Here is a 14,467-nt window from a genome sequence, read left to right as displayed (position 1 = left end):
TTCAGGTTACGGACCCGAGCGCTTACCGCTGCGTCAGGACGCTCTGGAAAATTATTAATCGTAGAGAGTATTTCACCGCAACGGTTTCTTTTAGCTGTCGATTTTCTCGACAACGGCTGAGAAGTGCATCTTGGTGCTTTGCCACATTACACCTCTGGCCATGAGCTTTTATTATGCGCAGTATGAATCGAATCTGAATTTCACAATTGGCGGTCTCCCCTTGTTAGTGGATCACAGTTGCCTCGGCGCCGGCATTGGACAGCGTCATTTGGCCATGCGTGATGTACCCTAAACTCTGCAGCTAGCGCATTAAGTCGATTCGTAAATGCATCCACCCTTGGCCCGAAAGCCACGGATCATACTGTGGTGTCACTGCCAGACACCACACTTGCTAGTTGATAGCCTTTAAATCGGCCGCGATCCGTTAGTATACGTCGGACCCGCGTGTCGCCACTATCAATGATTGCAGACCGAGCGCCGCCACACGGCAGGTCTAGTCTAGAGAGACTCCCTAACACTCGCCCCCGTTGTACAGCCGACTTTGCTAGCGATGGTTTACTGACTACATACGCTCTCATTTGCAGAGACGACAGTTTAGCATAGCATTCAGCTACGTCATGTGCTACGACCTAGCAAGGCGCCATATTCAGTTACTATCAATGTATTCTGAACAGAGAATATTGTGAATCATGTACCGCCAAGAGCTACGTTCATCATTAATGGATAAAAGTTAAGTATCAAACTAATTACGTCCGCTTTCTGAATTCTAATTCCTTGTCATGTTCCAAACCTCACGTCGGTATAGTTCTTCCCTCCTCACGCCAGCCTGCGCGAGCTAAAACGCGTGCATTTCGGCCTCCATTCGTAACACGGTGTTGGCTCTTCTGCCAACCCTACACATACTCTTTGTGCTTCAGACAGATGCCTCCGCTTCCGCCTTAAGACTACGACTGCACTCTTTTCCGCGCCTATCTGTCACATTTTATTTATCACCCGCTGCTAGAGCCGCCACGTATCTTCACTGAGTGTTACATTGAACACAGGCAGTGTACTCATTACTGTGATTGCACCATGCGTAAGGGTTGCATTTTAGTGATCCTGCGTCGGAACGCTAATAAGATACACTCATAGGATTTGTGAACATACACTCCTGGCAATGGAAAAAAGAACACATTGACACCGGTGTGTCAGACCCACCATACTTGCTCCGGACGCTGCGAGAGGGCTGTACAAGCGATGATCACACGCACGGCACAGCGGACACACCAGGAACCGCGGTGTTGGCCGTCGAATGGCGCTAGCTGCGCAGCATTTGTGCACCACCGCCGTCAGTGTCAGCCAGTTTGCCGTGGCATCCGGAGCTCCATCGCAGTCTTTAACACTGGTAGCATGCCGCGACAGCGTGGACGTGAACCGTATGTGCAGTTGACGGACTTTGAGCGAGGGCGTATAGTGGGCATGCGGGAGGCCGGGTGGACGTACCGCCGAATTGCTCAACACGTGGGGCGTGAGGTCTCCACAGTACATCGATGTTGTCGCCAGTGGTCGGCGGAAGGTGCACGTGCCCGTCGACCTGGGACCGGACCGCAGCGACGCACGGATGCACGCCAAGACCGTAGGATCCTACGCAGTGCCGTAGGGGACCGCACCGCCACTTCCCAGCAAATTAGGGACACTGTTGCTCCTGGGGTATCGGCGAGGACCATTCGCAACCGTCTCCATGAAGCCGGGCTACGGTCCCGCACACCGTTAGGCCGTCTTCCGCTCACGCCCCAACATCGTGCAGCCCGCCTCCAGTGGTGTCGTGACAGGCGTGAATGGAGGGGCGAATGGAGACGTGTCGTCTTCAGCGATGAGAGTCGCTTCTGCCTTGGTGCCAATGATGGTCGTATGCGTGTTTGGCGCCGTGCAGGTGAGCGCCACAATCAGGACTGCATACGACCGAGGCACACAGGGTCGACACCCGGCATCATGGTGTGGGAAGCGATCTCCTACACTGGCCGTACACCACTGGTGATCGTCGAGGGGACACTGAATAGTGCACGGTACATCCAAACCGTCATCGAATCCATCGTTCTACCATTCCTAGACCGGCAAGGGAACTTGCTGTTCCAACAGGACAATGAACGTCCGCATGTATCCCGTGCCACCCAACGTGCTCTAGAAGCTGTAAGTCAACTACCCTGGCCAGCAAGATCTCCGGATCTGTCCCCCATTGAGCATGTTTGGGACTGGATGAAGCGTCGTCTCACGCGGTCTGCACGTCCAGCACGAACGCTGGTCCAACTGAGGCGCCAGGTGGAAATGGCATGGCAAGCCGTTCCACAGGACTACATCCAGCAGCCCTACGATCGTCTCCATGGGAGAATAGCAGCCTGCATTGCTGCGAAAGGTGGATATACACTGAACTAGTGCCAACATTGTGCATGCTCTGTTGCCTGTGTCTATGTGCCTGTGGTTCTGTCAGTGTGATCATGTGATGTATCTGACCCCAGGAATGTGTCAATAAAGTTTCTCCTTCCTGGGACAATCAATTCACGGTGTTCTTATTTCAATTTCCAGGAGTGTAGAAAAGGCATTCTTCAATGTAATCTCTTGTGAATGTCAAGTAATATACGCGTGTTGCCCAGAAAGTAAAGAACCACTTTTTTTCTCAGTCGGAAACAGTGCTACGAGTGCTAAACGTTTCGTATATATTATCTGAAACCTCCTGAGTGAGAGCGCCAAGCTTCCGTCAGCGCAGCTGCAGGACAGTTTCAAAATGGCGTCTGTAGGTGATGTACGCTGCAAGCAACGTGCCGTCGTTGAATTTCTCACTGCAGAGAAAGAAAGTGTGGGGAATATTCACAAACGCTTGTCCAAAGTCTATGGAGCATCTGATGTCGACAGAAGTGCAGTTAGTCGCTGGGCACAGAGGGTGAGTTCATCAGAAGGTGATTCAGCGGAACTCCACGATTTGCGGCTGTCGGGGAGACCAATCCACGGATGTCACACCTGACAGCCCTGACCTAGCCCCATCGGACTTCCACTGGTTTGGGCCATTAAGGGATGCCATTCGTGGAAGACATTTTGAGGAAGATGAGGAGGAGATCCACCCAGCGAAGCACTGGCTGCGCAACCAGGACAAGGATTGGTACCGACAAGGCATACACGCCCTTGTATCAAGCTGGAGGAAGTCTACAGAACGGGTTGGAGATTACGTGGAAAAATAGGGTGTACGAGGTGCGGCTAGAAAAAAACCGGACTGATTCTGGAAAAAACATTTATTTACAATTATTTACAATTTCATGTTATCTCCTTCAATGTACTCTCCTCTTCGGGCTCTACACCGCTCCATACGAATTTTCCACTGTTCATAGCTATGCTGCAGATCATTTTCGGTAAGTCCATACATTACTTCCGTCGCTTTTTCTTTTACTGCTTCAACAGTCTCAAATCTAGTTCCTTTCAAAGCTGATTTGACTTTAGGGAAAAGAAAAAAGTCACAGGGGGCCAAATCAGGTGAGTAGGGTGGATGATCTAAGATGGGAATGTTGTGTTTTGCCAAAAACGTCTTCACTGACAACGCACTGTGAGCTGGGGCATTGTCTTGGTGAAGGATCCATGACTTTTTTCTCCACAAATCGTTCCGTTTTCTCCGTACTCGCTCACGTAGGGTAGCCAGGACGCTAATGTAGTAATGCTGATTCACTGTTTGTCCCTCTGGTACCCAATCCCTTTGATGTCAAAAAAAAACAATCATCATTGCCTTCCATTTCGATTTTGACATTCGTGCTTTTTTTTGTCGTGGGGAACCAGGAGTTTTCCAATGCATCGATTGGCGTTTAGTTTCGGGATCGTAAGTAAAAAATCACGATTCATCGCAAGTAATAACATTTTGTAAGAAGGTGGGATCACTTTCAATGTTTTCCAGGATGTCAGAACAAATCATTCTTCGGCGTTCGTTCTGTTCAATTGTGAGACACTTTGGAACCATTTTTGAACACACTTCGTTCATGTTGAAACTTTCATGAAGAATCTGCCTAACACTTTCCTTGTCAACTCCTGTTAACTCAGACACTGCTCTGATTGTTAAACGGCGATCTTGTCGAACAAGTTTACCGATTATTTCAATGTTTGCATCAGTTTTTGCTGACAATGGTCTGCCAGTGCGAGTGTCATCACTGGTGTCTTCGCGGCCATCTTTAAATCGTTTAAACCACTCAAACACTTGTGTTCGCGATAAACAACCATCGCCGTACACTTGTTGTAACATTACAAACGTTTCACTTGCAGATTTTCCTAGTTTGAAACAAAATTTGATGTTAACACGCTGTTCTTTCTGTACACTCAACATTTTCCGACGCACAGACAAAACGTCAACTACTTAAAACAGACGCCACGGGCAGACTGAGTGCAGGAAGCAGATGAAACTCGAGCAGTAGGCGGAGCGAGAGTCACGTGACAGGCCACGCGACTTTCAGCTTTATTGCATTCGTTTTATTGTTTCACCAGTACTAGTGCGGTTTTTTTTCTAGCCACACCTCGTATGTAGATAAAACAGCATTCTTTCGTATGTGTTATTCTCCTTGTATTGAATAAACAATTGTTGAAGAAAAGGTGCAGTGAATTACTTTCTGGGCCACCCTGGTACAAAATGTACAAGGACCAAGACGTAACAATAAGACTGGAAGTCCAAGAACGAAATTCTTGGATTAAAAGTCGTGTAAAACGGGAATTTAGTCTTTCGGCCCTACTGTTAAATCTGTACATCGAAGGAGCAATGACGGAAATGAATGACAGGTCCTAGAGTGTGATTAAAATTCAGGGTGAAAGAATGTCAATAATAAGATACGCTGATGACATCGCGATACTCAGTGGAAGTGAAGAAGAATTGCACGATCTGCTGAAGGAATGAGGGTTCCAATCAATACAGAATACAGATCGAGAGTAAACCGGTAAAAGACCAACGTATGGAATGAGATTATCAAGAAACTTGACATAAAAATAGATGACCATGTTAAGGAAGCCTGTTATCTTGGAAGCAAAATAACCCATAACGGACGAAACAGAGAGGACATACAAAACAGATAATCACAGGAAAAGAGAGCATTACCGGCCAGGAGAAGTCTACTTTTACCAAAGTAGGCCTGAAGTTGAATGTGGACTTGGACTAATAGCATAGCAAAGCAAATAAATTAACCATGCAATCTGATTTCCATGATAAATTAAGATGTTGTTTTATTCGCAACCATCCAGAAATATTGGTAATCGTCAAGGAGCGATTTTTTGCTAATTATTGTCCCACAGCAACGCACAAAATTAAAACTGTAACGGAAAGTAGCTTTAAAGAGTTTTCTAATTAATATGATGATTAATGGAATGAATGTGTACATAGAAATTTTTAGTTTTAAGATTGCGATTACCTTATTTACTAAAATATTTTGTCCGGCCGGCCGAAGTGGCCGTGCGGTTAAAGGCGCTCCAGTCTGGAACCGCAAGACCGCTACGGTCGCAGGTTCGAATCCTGCCTCGGGCATGGATGTTTGTGATGTCCTTAGGTTAGTTAGGTTTAACTAGTTCTAAGTTCTCGGGGACTAATAACCTCAGCAGTTGAGTCCCATAGTGCTCAGAGCCATTTTATTTTGTCCGACTGTACTTCTACCTTCCTATAACTAATAATAACTGCCTTATCTGATCTAACTAAAAGAGATTCAGAACATGTATTTCTCTGTTAACTGATTATAATGTGTTTCGCAGAGGAATAAATTGGCCTGGCCGATTGCCTAAGCAAGCATTATGCACACGGTCACGGACAATATTTAGTAAGCAACACCATGCGACTTACACAGTTACTGGTAATATTTTCCTTTGGTAGACCATAGAACTGGTAAATGGCAGCGATCCTACCGCCAACTCAACAGAGCTGAATCTCATTCAGAGGATGGGAAATTATGTTAGTTTTCTAATATCGCAAATCATCAAACAGTAGATTAACTAGGAGTGGTTTTGTTTGGTATTTATCAGTCCATCATTCCATCAGGTGCACTGAGATTATTCGAATAATACCCCATATCCACTATTGAACTCTCGCTGAACAGGTCGAACAAACATTAAATTTCATTTATCATAATGGATATTTCTGAGAGGCGTACAACTTTGTCATTTCGTCTTCTTCTTCTTCTTCTTCTTTTGCTTGTGACTTTATCCCGCGGTTTCGCAGTATCGGAATGGTTAGAGACGGATTTGGCAATGTTAATGATGAGGGGTGGCCGGATGACAACTGTGTCATTTATGTTTTAAATAATGAAACACTATTCTTTTGTGCTAAACACAACGCATTTCGAGAATTTTTTCTCGTTGTCAAGTGTAAATATTTACGTGATTATTATGTGTGATGTTTGGACGCGTGTTTTTCCGTCTCTCTTGCGCTACTGATGTAGAAAACTGGATCTGCTAAGACTGTGGATGTGTTTTACATGCAAATGTTAGAAATAGTATTGTCTGTAGTGTGCCTCTTCCGTTACTCGTAATACCAAATATGTCCCTGTGAGCAGAGAGGAAAAAACACTACTTCTAACATTAGCATGTAAACAACATCTCAACTTTTATTTTGTTCTGTATTCCGACGGCATTATAACCTCTACAGTGCAAGAGAGGCGGAAAATAAACAGGCAAACGTGAGACTTGACATTCATGTAAATACTGTGTTTCCATTGACAGTGGAAAGAATTACTCGAAACGCGTTGTATTATGCATGGAAAACTAGGCAACTGATGCAGTATTTCATTATTTAAATAAAATACGAAACGGGAACGACAAGCGTATGCCCTGTTCCTCGGCCACTCACGCTCATTATACACGATAACACAACTAATGGCACGTGTGCAAGAAGGATCTAAGCTCTAAAGATGAAAACAGATTTCATAACAAATGCCTCTGTGTACTTCTTTTTTTGGGGGGAAGGGGGGGGGGAAAGTCATCAGTTTTCTATCTGTTTTGATGCAAACTCTCCTGTGCCAAATCCTCTTCATCTCAGAGTAGCACTTGCAACCTACGTCCTCAATTATTTGCTGGATGTATTCCCATCTCTGTCTTCCTCTACAGTTTTTGCCCTCTACAGCTCCCTCTAGCACCTTGTAGGACATTCCCTGATTCGTTAAGAGATGTCCTACCATCCTGTCCCATCTTCCTGTCAGTGTTTTCCACATAATTCCTTTCCTCTCCAATTATGCGCAGAACCTCCTCATTCCTTACCTGATCAGTCCACCTAATTTTCAACACTCGTCTGTAGCACCCCATCTCAAATGCTTCGATTCTCTTCTGTTCCTGGTTTCCCGTAGTCCATCTTTCGCTACCATACAATTCTGTGATCCAAACGCACATTCTCAGAAATTTCTTTCTCAAATTAAGGCCTATGTTTGATGCTAGCAGCCTTCTCTTCGCCAGGAATACCCTTTTTCCCAGTGTTAGTCTGCTTTTGAAGTCCTCCTTGCTCCATCCGTCATTGGTTATTTTCCTGCCGAGGTAGCAGAATTTCGTGACCACCAATCCTGATGTTTTTTCGCTGTACTCAGTTATGCTATTTCTCTTCACTTTCTTCTTCCTTCGATTTAATCTCAATCTTTATTCCGTACTCATTAGACTGTCCATGCTATTCAGCAGATTATGTAATTCTTCATCACTTTCACTCAGGATAGCAATGTCGTCGTCGAATCGTATCTTGATATCGTTCCACCGCGAATTTTAATTCCACTCATGAATCTTTCTTTTATGATTGTACGAGATACACCAATCATTCGTGACTAATACTAGCAGGAATGATACAAGTTTCTTTGAAGGCGCTGTGAAAGGAAAGGTAGTTGGGAAAGTCATTATTTATAGGTGGGAATAGCATATTTAAAAACGACAGTGATGTCATTCGCATAGCCTTAAATGTCCTAGATCCTTTTGATGAACCACAAGACCAACTAATAAGCCAATTCTTTGACCAACATTCTGGATTACAATATTTACGTGATGCTGTTCCAGCCTTTTGACGAATATTTATGGATCTGTAGTCCGCCCACACTATCTCTGATGTCACTGGAGCACAGTATATCTACAGAAGTATAATACTGTATTCTGCATCATTTGTGGAACATAGGTGGCCCTGCAGAAAATTCTAGTTCTTTTTCATATTTTTATCTGCTCCTACAGGATTACAAGCAAAGTCATTATTAAACAGAAATCATTGACGGTCTAAAACGTAGAAATTACAGCAGCATTCTCCACGGGGTCACTAAAGTGGAAATAATTATAATTAGGCATTGGATTCGTGATTACCTTTACAACAGGACAATGATTCGCTGAACGTGTTCTCCCTTGTTCCTGAGTTAGGTCCGTATAACCAAAAGATACGGCAAGGTCGCGTACTTTCCTTCCGTTCCCTTCCTCTCCCACCTTCCTAAGCCTCTTCTAACGCAGGGAACTGAGCACAGCTGTTAACTGTCATTGTAAATCTTGATGTTGTTAAATTTATGTCTCTCTCTCTCTTTCTCTCTATCCCCTTCTCTCTGGGGATACTGCGTTACGACATTGGAGAATAACTACAACCTCATACTACTGATGCGAGTTGAAACCTAAGAACAACGTATATAACGTACCATCAACGCCTTGGAGATAATAATACATTATGCTATGTGATATTTCTCGTTTTTCATAATAAAAAATATTTTTATAGGAAAATAAGTGAAGATATCGACGTGCCGTGTCTTGTAAGAAACTTAAGGAAGTTTTATAGTCTCTCTATGTTACTGTGCATATGAAATGTGTATAATATTAAGGAAGAGAGCTAATTCCAAAGATTGCCTTCTTAAATAGAGATACATTTGAATGTTACTCACCAAAGTATTTATAACATATTCAGAAGATAGTTAGCAGCATAAAATTATTTGCAAAGTATACCGAAACATATATTCACTCCGCCTACGCACAGTTTCCAACATTTTCCTTCTATATATTTATACACCTCGTTTATGTTGGATTTCAAATAACATAGGAGTTTTATAAATACGACATTTGTGTGAAATAAAATCTACTAAAGAGGCTGGCTACACTACGCTTGCCCGTCCTCCCCTGGAGTACTGATGCGCGGTTTGGGATCCTTACCAGATAGGATTAACGGAGTACATTGAGAAAGTTCAGAGAAGAGCAGAACGTTTTGTACTATCGAGAAATAGTGGAGACAGTGTCAGAAACATGATACACAATTTTGGGTGGACATCATAACAACAAATGCGTTTCCCATTGAGGAGGGGTCTTCTCACGAAATTTTAATCTTTCTCCTCCGAATGCGAAAATATTTTGTTGACACCGAACGTAATCATAATAAAATAAGGAAAATCAGAGCTCGTACGGAAAGATATAGGTGTTCGTTTTTTCTGCGCGCTGTTCGAGATTGGAATAACAGAGAGTTGTTGTGAAGGTGGCTCGATGAACCCTCAGCCAAGCACTTAAGTGTGATTTGCAGAGTATCCACGGAGATTTAGATGTAGAGCGAAACAACCCATATAGCCTCAAGCAAACCTTTTACTTGCTATAGTTTCTGAGAACTGTACCACTCTGAATTTATACTCTAAAAATTGTGTTTGCTTGGGTCCATTGGTTCCATGTACGAAATTTTTGTTTGGACGCCCGTGGTCTACGATGTAAACTACCCATGACTGGATTCGTACAACACGTAGTTACAGAGGATTTTCTGGGAGTGGTTGGTTATTGGCCTAAGAATTTTTTGCAGCACTACGGGAAGCACATTAGTAAAAGACATTCTGGGAGGTATTAGATGTGACGCCTCGGTTTTATTAATGCGACATTGCAAGATACCAGATCGAAAAAATACGAAGCTTTTTGAAGTCGAAATGAAATGAAATACATAGAAATTGTTAGAAATCATTTAATTATACTATGACATGTTTTATGGAGCCTCCAAAATTTCTACTGGATTGTAGAGTTTTGTGGCCGCAGCACCACAATTCCGCTTCTATAACTAGCGAAATGTTGCTTTCCTGTGACGTACCATGGGTCTTTTCTGGAAACCTATGCGTATATTACACCATTGCAGTCAGGAATAGTCACTTAGAATAATAAATTAATATTAGTCGTTTGGTATATTACTCAATAAAACCTTGAAAAAGACATTGGAATTCCTCGTACCTCAGACATTCCTTACTCTTATCGAAAGTATTTACTAAGTCTATAGTATAAATATTAGTTTCTTAGTTAAATTCTCGTCATTTTCAGTTGATATTTGAAACATGAAATTATTATGTATATATCAGCCTTCCGAAAAACTATCTCTGTTTCAGTTGCGTCCACTGTTGCAGTTTACTTTAATGAGTAGTGTATAATACATGAATACGTCTTGTAGATTCAAGAAAAAATAGGCGTATTGACAGTTTAATTTGAAAATCTAGCTAATTTCATATGAGTATTCCTGTTCTCGTCCACACATTCGTGATAGCGTTGTAGTGATAACGGAAGCATTTGATGAAATACGAGAAGTTCATTCCCTTAGTATGAGAAATTGGGGAGCAAAATACTTGACATTTATGTGTTAGCACACCATCTCACACATCTAAATCCTACATCCACTCACCAAAATTAATTAATAATGGGTTTTGGGGATAACCAAGTAAAACTGCAACCTTCTCTATGCTCTGTGGACAGTTTTTGGCCGGAGATGCCAACGTGTGATGTTGTCAGTTCTACGTAGGAAAGAAGGAAAGAAAGAAACATTTTGCTGAATTAAGCTTGCAGTGATAAGTGAACAAAAACTTCAAGCCGATATAAGTACTCGTTTCGCCAGCACACATTGAAAAAAAATTCGTCATTTCTTTCTGTCTTCCGCTTTCTTTACTGTTCGGTGAAAGTCAGCGCATGTTGCCAGTAATAACAATTTTTACATGTGAGAAGCTCAGGGTTTGTAACTTCCTATGCTGTAATGACGCAAAATGCTATCTATATCTCTTCAGATATTAGAGTTGACTCTTATTAATCCGAATTAAAGCGAATTTCTAAAAAGTAGGCGTGAATTTTTGCTTCTTTAACAATTTCTTAGGTCCGAAAGATGCCTATCAGCACCTCGACTTTACATTTATTTAGATAATTGTAGGAATTCGTGGCTCATCTATAAAGGAGACTTGTGTAGAACACTATGCGATCCAGCTGTGCTTGTATTCCCAGGCCTGCCAACTTGGATCCACATCCCGGATTTTTCTTTTCTTTCCTTTACTGCTTGCTCAATATACAGATTGAATAAAATTGGGGAGAGGCTACAATCCTGTCTCACTCCCTTCCCAGCCACTGCTGCCCTTTCGTGCCCATCGACTCATAACCGCCGTCTGGTTTCTGTACAAATTGCAAATAGCCTTTCGCTCCCTGTATTTTACCCCTGCCACCTTCAGAATTTGAAAGAGAGTATTCCAGTCAACATTGTCAAAAGCTTTCTCTAAGTCTACAAATGCTAGAAACGTAGGTTTGCCTTTACTTAATCTTTCTTCTAAGATAAGTCGTATGGTCAGTATTGCCTCACGTGTTCCAATATTTCTACGGAATCCAAACTGATCTTCCCCGAGGTCGGCTTCTACCAGTTTTTCCATTCGACTGTAAAGAATTCGCGTTATTATTTTGCAGCCGTGACTTATCAAACTGATAGTTCGTTAATTTTTACATCTGTCATCACCTGCTTTCTTTGGGACTGGAATTACTATGTTCTTCTTGAAGTCTGAGGGTGTTTCGCCTGTCTCATACATTTTGCTCGCCAGATGGTAGAGTTTTGTCAGGAGTGGCTCTCCCAAGGCTGTCAGTAGTTCTAATGGAATGTTGTCTACTCCGGGGCCATGTTTCGACTTAGGTCTTTCAGTGCTCTGTCAAACGTTTCACGCAGTATCATATCTCGCATTTCCATTTCTATAATATTGCCCTGAAGTACATCGCCCTTGTATAGACACTCTATATACTCCTTCCACCTTTCTGATTTCCCTTCTTTGCTTAGAACTGGGTTTCCATCTGAGCTCCTGATTTTCATGCAAGTGGTTCTCTTTTCTCCAAATGTCTCTTTAGTTTTCCTGTAGGCAGTACTTATCTTACCCTTAGTGTGATAAGCTTCTAGATCCTTACATTTGTCCGCTAGCCATGCCTGCTTGGCCATTTTGCCCTACCTGTCCGTCTTATTTTTGAGACGTTTGTATTCCTTTTTGCCTGCTTCATTTACTGCATTTTTATATTTTCTCCTTTCATCAGTTAAATTAAATATTTCTTCTGTCACCCAAGGATTTCTACTAGCCCTCGTCTTTTTACCTACTTGATCCTCTGCTGTCTTCGCTACTTCATCCCTCAAAGCTACCCATTCTCCTTCTACTGTATTTCTTTCCCCCATTCTTGTCAACTGTTCCCTTATGCTCTCCATGAAACTCTGTACAACCTCTGGTTTAGACAGTTTTTCCTGGTCCCATCCCCTTAAATTCGCAACTTTTTGCACTTTCTTCAGTTTTAATCTACAGTTCATAACCAATAGATTGTGGTCAGAGTCCATATCTGCCCCTGGAAATGTCTTACAATTTACAACCTGGTTCCAAAATCTCTGTCTTACCGTTATATAATCTATCTGAAACCTGTCAGTATCTCCAGGCTTCGTCCATGTATACAGTCTTCTTTTATGATTCTTGAACCAAGTGTTAGCACTGTGCAAAATTCTACCAGGCGGCTTCCTCTTTCATTTCTTCCCCCCAGTCCATATTCACCTACTACTTTTCCTTCTCTTCCTTTTCCTACTATCGAATTCTAATCACCAATGACTATTAAGCTTTCGTCTCCCTTCACTATCTGAATAATTTCTTTTATCTCATCATACATTTCTTTAATTTCTTCGTTATCTGCAGTGTTAGCTGGCATATAAACTTGTACTACTGTAGTAGGCGTGGGCTTCGTGTCTATCTTCGCCACAATAATGCGTACACTAAGCTGTTTGTAGTAGCTTACCCGCACTCCTATTTTTTAATTCATTATTAAACCTACTCCTGCATTACCCCTATTTTATTTTGTATTTATAACCCTGTATTCACCTGATCAAAAGTCTTGTTCCTCCTGCCACCGAACGTCGCTAATTCCCACTATATCTAACTTTAACCTATCCATTTCCCCTTTTAAATTTTCTAACATACCTGACCGTTTGAGGGATCTGACATTCCACGCTCCGATCCGTAGAACGCCAGTTTTCTTTCTCCTGATAACGACGTCCTCTTGAGTAGTCCCCGCCCGGAGATCGGAATGGGGGACTATTTTACCTCCAGAATATTTTACCCAAGAGGACGCTATCATCATTTAACCATACAGTAAAGCTGCATGCCCTCGGGAAAAATTACGGCTGTAGTTTCCCCTTGCTTTCAGCCGTTCGCAGTACCAGCACAGCAAGGCCGTTTTGGTTAGTGTAACAAAGCCAGATCAGTCAATCATCCAGACTGTTTACCCTGCAACTACTGAAAAGGCTGCTGCCCCTCATCAGGAACCAAACGTTTGTCTGGCCTCTCAACAGATACCCCTCCGTTGTGTTTGCACTTACGGTACGGCTATCTGTATCGCTGAGGCATGCAAGCCTCCTCACCAACGGCAAGATCTGTGGTTCATGGGGGGGGGGGGGGGGGGGGGGGTGATGGCTATGGCTGATAAAAGACGGTTGAGTGCTACTCCGATGACTATTTCGAACTATTTCAAGAAACGTGGATATCTGAAGGAGTCCCACCACCTGGAACAACAGGAGAGTGAAGAAATTGACCTCAATTTCGACGATATCTGGAGCCTTTTTCTACGAAATTTGCGTAAACTGACTAGGGTCAAAGTTTGTTGTGATAGCGAAATAAATATACCTGCTTGGTTTAACGCATTTTATCAATGAATTTTGCCCTCTGTTTCTTGTGTCTGAAACAATAGCATGTTCCTGATCCTCAGTATGCTGAGTTTGAACTGGTTAGCAACTATAATGTAATTACAGTAACTGTTGAAGGAACCGTCTTATGTTGCGCAGGCAGCATAAGACAGCTCATCTAAGATTTACTGTAATAGCATATTTGATTGAATCGTTAATGACTAGAGAAGTTCAGTGATGGATTTGTAGCAACTGCATGAAATTTGGAAAGCACATGTTGTGCGAGGAAACGAGAGACCAACGTCTGCAAAATTATCAAAAAAAAAAAAGACTGTAGCAGCTGTCACCAAAAGAAATTACGAATTTACGAAAAGAAAGTCTATTCGAGTTGAGATCTGCACCACCCTACTCTGTTTTAAGAATCTGAACAATGAATCCAGAATGCTTAGTTAATCGGTACTGTTAATGTAACTGGCGGTTGCTGTTAGCGATTTCGCGTAATGAGTTGACAGAACCACATGGTTACTCTCTGAAAAAAGACACGATTGTCTTCAAGCAGAAATTGCTAGGCCATCATCGCAACAG

The sequence above is a fragment of the Schistocerca serialis genome, chromosome 2 (assembly GCF_023864345.2).
Source record: "Schistocerca serialis cubense isolate TAMUIC-IGC-003099 chromosome 2, iqSchSeri2.2, whole genome shotgun sequence".
In the NCBI taxonomy this organism is placed as follows: Eukaryota; Metazoa; Arthropoda; class Insecta; order Orthoptera; family Acrididae; genus Schistocerca; species Schistocerca serialis.
The sequence above is the reverse complement of the archived record's forward strand: the minus strand, read 5'-3'. Positions refer to the sequence as shown.